Here is an 8,406-nt window from a genome sequence, read left to right as displayed (position 1 = left end):
GCCGCCCAGGGTAGGTCTCCACAACCTGCTGGCACCACCGGAGAGCACGGAGCGCCAAGGAGCCCCGCTGCCCCGGGATCCTGCTGGCTCCCCTACTCCCTGTATAGCCCGGTCTGGCTCGGCGCACCCAGCCTGAGCGCCGCGCCGCCTGAGCCGCCCTCTCCCCCACAAAATGGGGGCCGGGCCGAGCGCCGTTACCCGCCGCGTCGGTGCCCCGCGTCCCCAGCCTGCAGCATCTCTGCCAGCACGGGCACCTCGGGCTGCCCTGAGCCCGCGAAACGCGGCGGGGCCCTGCAGCCCCGCGGCCTGCGCGCCTCGCCACGGGCCCGGCGACGTGCGCGGCCGCAAGCGTTGGGCCGCGTCTCCCGCGGGAGGCGGAGGGAGCGCAGCCGAGCGAGCCTCGCGGCAGTGGCTCCTTCCTCCTCCTCCTCCTCCTCCCCATCGCCCTCAGCCCCTCCGCGCCGCTCCCCGCGGGGCCGCTCCGCGTCGCACCGCATCGCGCCGGGCTGGGCCGTACGGCAGCGCCTGCCCCCGCCCCTCAGCGCTGGCTGCCGGGCCGAGCGGCGGCGGGGTCACGGCGGCGGCGGCCGGGTCAGAGGGTAAAGGTTGCTCCCCCAGCATCCTCCGTGCTGGATACTCAGCCATCTTGGATCCGCGGGACAAGAAAATTCATGCGGTGAGTCCGGCCCCGGTCGCCCCCTCCCCGGCCCCCGCCACCGCCTCGACCCCCGCCGCCGTCCCGGCCACGGACTGATGAGGGAGGGCCGGGCGGCGGCGCGGCCCGCGGCGCGGCCCCGCAGGCCCGGGGTCGTCCCGCCGGGTTTCCGTTTGCTTTTGTCTCCGAGGGGGAGCGGGGGGGACGCGCGGCGCCCGAGCCGGGAGCGCAGCCGCAGGCCCGACCCGGTCCGCCGCCCCCGGACCTGCTCCGCGGCCGCGGGCGGCGGCGGCCGCCGGGTGCCTCTCTGGGGCCGGTCGAGGCCGCGGCCCAGCGGCGCCGGGGCCCCGCATCCTCCGCGGCCGCCGCTGGCAGCTCGCCCCGCGGCCCGCTCGGGCCTCCCGGGACGTTTCCTTCCCGCCGCCGCCGCCGCGCCGCCCGCCCCAGCCCGGCCGCAGGCCTAGCGCCGGCCGCGGCCCCCGCCTCCCGCCGAAGCCATCCCCGCGCTGCGGCGGGGGTTGCGCGGCCGCCCGGCGCCTCCCCTCGGGCCCGGCGCCGAGGCAGCGGAACCCGCCACCAGCGGCCGGGGCTGCTGCCGGCCCCACTCCGGGCGGCGCCGGGCTGCGCGCCTCTCCGGGGTGGCCTTGCGGCCTGGTCCGCCGGCCCCCGGGAAGGCACGGGCTGAAGGAAGCGAGTGAGAGTGGGGGACCGCCGGCTGAATTTCTTCCGAAAAATATATTTTTTTCTGCTGCGCCTTTTCCCCTCTCTCGCGGGTGACCGTTAAGGTGGTGCTTGAAGAGGTTCTGGTGTTCTCTCGTACGTGTTTGTAAAACAAACTTGAAACGGACCGAGCCGCTTTTCCGAGCGCTGCCCCCGGAGGGATGGGGCCTTCCCCTGCCCGCTGGGGCGGCGATGAAGATGAAGCTTCGGTGTGAACCTGGCCCCAGGGGGAGCGGGCTGGGCAAGGAGGTGGCACAGTGTGACAGGTTAGCTGTGAGAGGGGAACACTGGAATGGTGGGGAAGGGTGCAAGAGGCGGTGTTTGCACCGTAGTTGGTGTACGTGTGTGCTCTTGACAGTAACAAGGATTTGCTTACTGGCATCCTACGTTTTGCATTTCTGTTTTGGGGTGGGTTTTTTATGAAGTTACGAGTAACTTTATTTTGGAGGTTTTGTAATGTGAGAAAATGAAAACATGCCTATGTTAGATGTGCATCTGAAGCTGCTGATCCACATCTAACACAAGCATGTTTTTGTTTCTGCTGAAAGTCTTGTTTTGTTAGGGAAAAACTTGTTTCCAACTTTGCACTGTTTTATCCCCAGGGGAAGCTAAGAACTTTTTGCATCTTCTTCTCGTATATGTATGTGCATGCATGTGACTTGAGTGTATGAAGGAGACATTCCTGTGTGCCTCCATAGAAGTAACATCTGTGCTGGTGACTGGCTCCTGGTCTTAACTCTTCAGTTGAGGGAAGGGAGCTTAAGATGATCAAACCTGTTGTCACATCAGTTAGTGGAAACCTTTATGTTTCTGGAAACTTGGATATGTTTCAGACTGTTAGGACTTGTAAAGACTTGCAAGAGCAGAATAATTGTTTTGCTGTATATTGCAAAGGCATCTTTGGACCTGAAAGAATTGTGCTGTGTGTATGTGTGTTGATGTACTTTTGAGTTCTCTTATATTGACACGTTAATAGAATACAACTTGCAATATGCAGTTTTATGATCTTGAAGACTATGTATGTGTCCAGTGTCTTTTTTTTCCCCCAGCTTCCACTATTGTTTATATTGAGAAGTCAGATGGCATGCTAAACTTCAAGGTGTTGACTGCTTCTGATTTTGGGAAGGGATTTGAATACTTGCTGTGGTGAGCTGACTGACTTGACTTGCAAGTGTATTTCTCTTTCACTTTCAGGAAGCTGTTGATAAAGCTAAGAGTGTAGTAGCAGATAAACCTTGTCTACACGTCTCTTGTGGAAACTTAATATTGCTGTCAAAGTAATCATTGCTATTTTAACCTGTTTGTGTATCAGTTCAAGCAGCAAATGAAAGCAAAGACCTTGGCTGTGCACTAAAAATAAAATAATCTCTGGAATTTATAAAAAAAATTGTTCAAATTCCCTTTAAGAGAATCTAATTTTAGAGAATTCAGTGGAAAAAATAGAGCAGTTAACATATCCTGAAGTTTGATGCTTAAAAACTGGACCTGTAAGTGTCTGTTTACACCTGACAAATCTTGATTTGTACCTCTATCCTTCATATAAAAGTTGTGTGTGCTGGCAGTGGAATGGTAGCTCTCAAATTATTTCTGCTGTATTTGCTATACCTCTAAAAGTATTTCTGTCCAGATAGGGACAAGCTCTGAAATGAGAAAGGTTATTGCATTTTTAGCCTCTTCTGTAGCTTTTCAAAAAAAAAAAAAGAATCGCTTATTTTTCTGTTGGTGCAAGGATCTATCAGTTGTGCAGTGTGTACAGAGTTGTAACCATGTTATAACTTCAAAGCAGTCTTGTATCATAACTCCTGTTTTCTCAAAAATATCTCGCACCTCCATGTTGTTACTGACTCAAGAAGTGCACAGAACTTAAACCATGTTGAATTAAAGTAAAGGGTTTTGCACCTGGTTTTCTGTCTTGATCTGGAAACTTAAGAGAAGCATTGAATTGCTCGGTTTGTTACAAGGCAGTTATAGGAAGTGTGCCTAAGCTTTGAAGTACAGAATTTTGTTCTAAAGTAAGTAGATCCTTGTAATCAACATTTTGCAAATTATGTCTTCCCTTCAGGCTATAAGATGCTTGAATGCATTTTTTTTAAAGCACTTTAAAAATATATAAAATATTATCAATTTCTTGGCAGAATGCTTACCATTTCTAATCTAAATGTTAGCATAGAAAGCTCTGTGACAGTTTATATAGAAGTACAGTACCATAGTAAGACAGAACAATGTGTTTTTTTGGTCACAAATTTAAATGATTGTTCTCTAAATGATAGAGTCTTTCTCATTTTGCAAATTATTATTAATACGGTGTATACATAGATTACAGTGCTTGTTGTCAAAAGCCAAGAAGTCCAGGTTAGGTTAACTTTGCTTCATCTGGACTTTTGAGGTATAAATAAAAAAAAAGGTGAATGGAAACATTCCTCTACACAACAGAGATCTGCTAATGTTTTTGCTTGAAGTTTATCTTGATATGTCACATACAACTGAAGCAGTTTGTTTTGAATTGCTCAGTATGGTGTATTTCCTGAATAGGGTTGCGCTTTTTTTTAATGAAGTTTCCAAATGTGCTTTAGCAGGTATGGTCTGTGTTTGCATCTGACCCCAGTTCCTGTAAAAACTGTGAAAGACTGAAAGTTTGGGTAGTCTGATTGACTTAAAAGCACCTACTCACATACTGACAGTTAACTTTGTGTGTGAGAGTTTTCAGGATGGATGCTATATGTTGACAGCTAACTATGCTTTTATTGAGCATTGTAACAGTGTAGGAAGAATTGTCTCAAATGACATTATTGCACAGTAGGATACCTAAAATTGGTCTTATGGAATGATTTTGTTCTTAGAGAAGGTGTATGTGTACCAAACATTGTCTGTGCTAATCTGTAAGAGATTTCTACATAGAATTTAAAATATTTTTCTACTTGTATCAGCATAAATATTTTAAAAATGAACAAAAAACCCCAGATAAAAACATAAAATATTCAGGTTGCATATTTTATCTTTTGTTTACAATACTCTGCTGAATGTCTGCGCTAGCTCAGCTTCTGGTCTGGTTGTGTCAAAGGCCCCAAGTCTAGGTGTGAATGAGGCCCTCCCAATTTGTCTTGAGATGCTGTTCGTTATTAGTAGTTTTACAGAAAAACGTGCATTTTTCCTCTTGACTTACTCTGCCACCTGACCACTCTTTACACTGCTAATATGTTTAATTCCACAACTCTCTGTTTCCTAGGAGAATTCCTTTCAGATTATGCTGGGAGGTTAAAGCTTGATCATAATTGAGACTTTTGTCAGACATGTCTTTCTCTTGTTAAATTGAAGTGCAGGAGTTGTTGATCAGAAGTTCATCAGTAAGTAAACTGCTGTTTCCCCCAGTTTTCCTCTTGATTTGGGATAACTTTTTTGGGAATATCATCTTGTACCCCATGTTGTTCAGGATTCATTTGATTGTAGTGAGTAGTTTTAATGAACTTCTGAAGCATTTCACAGTTCTGCATTCATGGATGGCTGAGGTCAAGTTATTCATAAAAAGGTAAAGTTTATCTAAAATGAAAACTAGTATAAAATACTGATGTATTTGTGGGAAATAACACGGAAATGCATACTTTGTATTGCACTCTCTGAGCAGACAGTAATCCAATGAATTGAGTGTGAGCATAAGAGTTAAAGCATGCTTTCTGTCTTTGAGGTGCCTACTGAAGTGTTGAGTGACTCTAGGTAAGTCATTTAACCAATTTCTAGTCAAGTCTGTAGTAAGAGGATAATGCTTTCCCAGGTTTTACTTGCATGGTTCAAGGTTCTTCTGAATGTGAATACTGGTAAACTTATACATAGTTAGAGAAAGCGGTGTTAAAACCCCCAAAATGGTACTATACCAAATTCAATGGGTGGCCATTGTATTGTTTGGCCTTATACGTTTCAGAATTATATGTCCACGTCGTTGTAATTTTCATTATAATCTAAATATGTGTGTATTTAAAAACAAAAACAAGGAATTTCCAGGCACCAAAAAGAATCAGTATCACTAATTACATTAACAGTTCATAATTTAAAATAGTTATTGGTTGTTTTAATGTTTAGATTTGTAGGCAGCTCCTTGGCAAACAGGTTTTTCTAAGGCTGCCTTTGTAACATAGACTATGATAATGTAATATCCTGTATTATCTTCTCTGCCTAAGGGTTGTAGTAAGATGCCCCTTCTAGTCCAAAGTAAGTAACTAATGCTTGTGTCAGTTGACTGTTTATTTGCCATATAGTCTATATGACTGCATGAGGTTTTTCCTTTCAAGTTTCACTGGAGTGGTATTTTTCCTGTTCCAGCCTACTGAAACCTTGCATTGTTTGAAAGTAGACTATATTTTGTAACTATTTTTAATGCCTTTTTTTTTTTCTAATTGTGAAAACTGTTTGTGCAAAGGAAATGTTGCCAGAGAATTTATAACGATGGAAAAAAGGTCTGCCAACCTTCTTTCTGTTGCTGTGCTGTGTAGAGGACTTGTTCAGGTGCATACTTGGAGTCTTTCACTGTTTAGTGGTGATGCAGTTTGAGAGAAAGTACTTGTTGCATACAAATACATTTTTTAAAAGTATGAATCAGGAAAATAGCTGTGAAAAAGATATTTTAAGTAATGACTAAGCAGACTAAAAAAAGAAGTAAAGAAGGTCTCTCTTCTTGAGAGTTTCTACCGTGCTTTGTGGTGTGGAGAAGTGGAAATCTGAAAGGTTTTGAAAAAGAAATCAGAGCTGTACACAGTGTCAACTTTTGCAAGACTCATGAGATATGTAATTGGTTTGTTGCAGTGTTGGTACTATTCTTGATGCTTTACTTTGTGTTGTACCTTTTTAACACGTCAAGAGCACCATCGTAGGTAGAAAAGTACCTTATGATGAAATCTTCATTTGTTGGCACATTTACTGGATGTGGATTCATGTTTCTAGTAAGCTCATTCTTCAAGATCAAATTAAGTTCAGCATTATACGTGAGAATAAATCAGTATCTCTTTTTAATTTATGACTGAAGCTGAAGTAAGTTCAGGTTCCTCTGGTATTGTGATATAGAGTTAATTTATCTCTTAGGAATCTTTTTGGCATTCTGAGGATGATATGTTTTAGGAAATAAGTACATGATTTTTCCCCCTAATTCGTGGAAGTACACTTGTATAAGAATATATATGTTCTGGAAAATGTATGATGAAACAATAAATAGTCCAGATTTCTTGGAAGGATGAAATGTAGTTTTCAAGAGATTCGGGCTCATCTAAGGTTTCCTTATCTCTTTTTTAAAATTATTTTTGAAGCATCTGTCAGTTCTTTTAGTGTCTTAACTGTAGATTCAATTTCAGGATTCCTGTTCTTAAATACCCTACTAGACTGATTTTCTTTCTACAGCAGCAGCTCAACAAGTCTTGAAAAGTGGGATGTCCAAATATAAGTAGGTCTGGCTGGCAACCACGGGTGACTTGTTAAGAGCAGCAGTCTTTAACTGCCCCTTAACTGCAGCATGTGTGTATTCCACTGTACAACTCCAGGACTTTTTCTGTACTGGTGAATACCTACATCTACAAAGTCCATTTTTTAAAACAAAAACATTTTGAGAGGTGGATTTTCGTACTTGGTAGTCTATAGGCCATGCTGTTAATGTACTTAGTGAGGAGCCTGAAGAGGAATAACGTAGGCTGCAAATGAATAAACTGTAGTATTAAAATCTCTTTATAGTAGGATGTGGTTAATGGATTCATAAAGTCATAAAATGGTGGGGGTTGGAAGGGACCTTTTGAGATCATCTAGTCCAACCTCCTTGCCAGAGCAGGTCCACCTAGATCACGTCACACGGGAATGCATCCAGGTGGGTTTTGAAGACCTCCAGAGAAGGAGCCTCCACAGCCTCCCTGGGCAGCCTGTGCCACCTGAACAGTAAAACAGTTTTTCCTTATATTTAAATGAAAATTTTTGTGTTTCAGCTTCTTTCCACTACCCCTTCTTGTCCTATCACTGAATACGACAGAAAAAAGCGATGCCCCAAACTCCTGACATCCACAATTGTTTTATGTCTGTATCTGCAAGAAATATGGGAAGAAATAATTGATAAGTCCAGATTAGGTTGTTTTGAGGAGCAGTGTGATGCATGACAATGAAGTTAGCTGTATTGTTTCTTTTTAAAGTGATAAAGAGAGGAACAGTGAAATCAGAGATGGTGAGGGAAGAGCAAATTTTAATTTACACAAATGCATGCTGGATTCTTTCTGCAGTATCTAATACCACTTAAAGAAAGCAAGCATTTAGGTAGCTTTGATTCAGCTTTTCTCGGGACGTGATATTTGGTAGGTCTGTCCCTACCCTCAGTGAGTGTGTGTACGTATATATAAAAATTTAAAATATGTCAAGTGTAGGTAACCCAACTTTGAGTTAACTCAGATGTTAAACATTTAATGTATACATATATGTATCCATGGAAATTTAAATTGGAAAGATAAATTAAGACTCAAATTATAGTCCTACAAACCTGATAAAATTGTATCTAGGTGGAGGATGGTAGTCCAATTTCTCTTGAGGAAAAAAGGTAGTCAGACCTGACCTACTATGTACTCAGGTGGCAGCTGGTCAGGCAGCTATGAGCACATGAAGACTTTCAGACTGTCAGTACCATGAAGCAGGGAGGGAGACAGAGTCGTGGAGAGATACAGAAACAGAGGATGTGGAGGTTTAGCATGGGATGGAAGAAGTATTAAGAAAAAAAAAAAGAAGAAATCTGTAAAACTAGTTTTTATTAATTTTTCTCATAGAAAAGAAGATGTATTTATAAATAGTATGTTTGTAGTTTGGGTGATTTTTTTAAAGGAATGCAAATTGACTTTCTTAGTCTCAGATGGTTCAGTAGTTTTGGGAGATTGGCAGGAGAGAACTCTAATCTGAATCGAATATAATATTCTGCTCCAGCTGAGCAATTGTTCTTTGTGAACATTGATGTAACTGTCCATGTCTCTGCAACAGATTCCAGTGCAGTACTTAATTTTGTAATGTGCTTCTAAAAATAAGTG

At 44.0% G+C, this 8,406-nt stretch overlaps 1 protein-coding gene across 3 annotated transcripts in view; it reads left to right on the top strand.

Moving 5' to 3' along the window:
* Positions 1–552: 552 nt before the first annotated feature.
* CNOT2 (CCR4-NOT transcription complex subunit 2) overlaps positions 553–8,406 on the top strand; it is an 89,901-nt gene continuing 82,047 nt past the window's right edge. Inside the window, exon 1 of one of the 3 annotated variants that reach the window (XM_062016385.1) lies at positions 553–676. The gene's annotated coding sequence lies outside the window, so the exon portion shown is untranslated. Of the gene's footprint in view, positions 677–1,264; positions 1,642–8,406 lie in introns of those variants that run through there. The other 2 variants (XM_062016370.1, XM_062016378.1) reach the window with 2 other exon arrangements.

The sequence above is a fragment of the Colius striatus genome, chromosome 1 (genome assembly GCF_028858725.1).
Source record: "Colius striatus isolate bColStr4 chromosome 1, bColStr4.1.hap1, whole genome shotgun sequence".
Lineage (NCBI taxonomy): Eukaryota > Metazoa > Chordata > Aves > Coliiformes > Coliidae > Colius > Colius striatus.
Note: the sequence above shows the minus strand (reverse complement) of the source record. Positions and strands in the feature narration are given on the sequence as shown.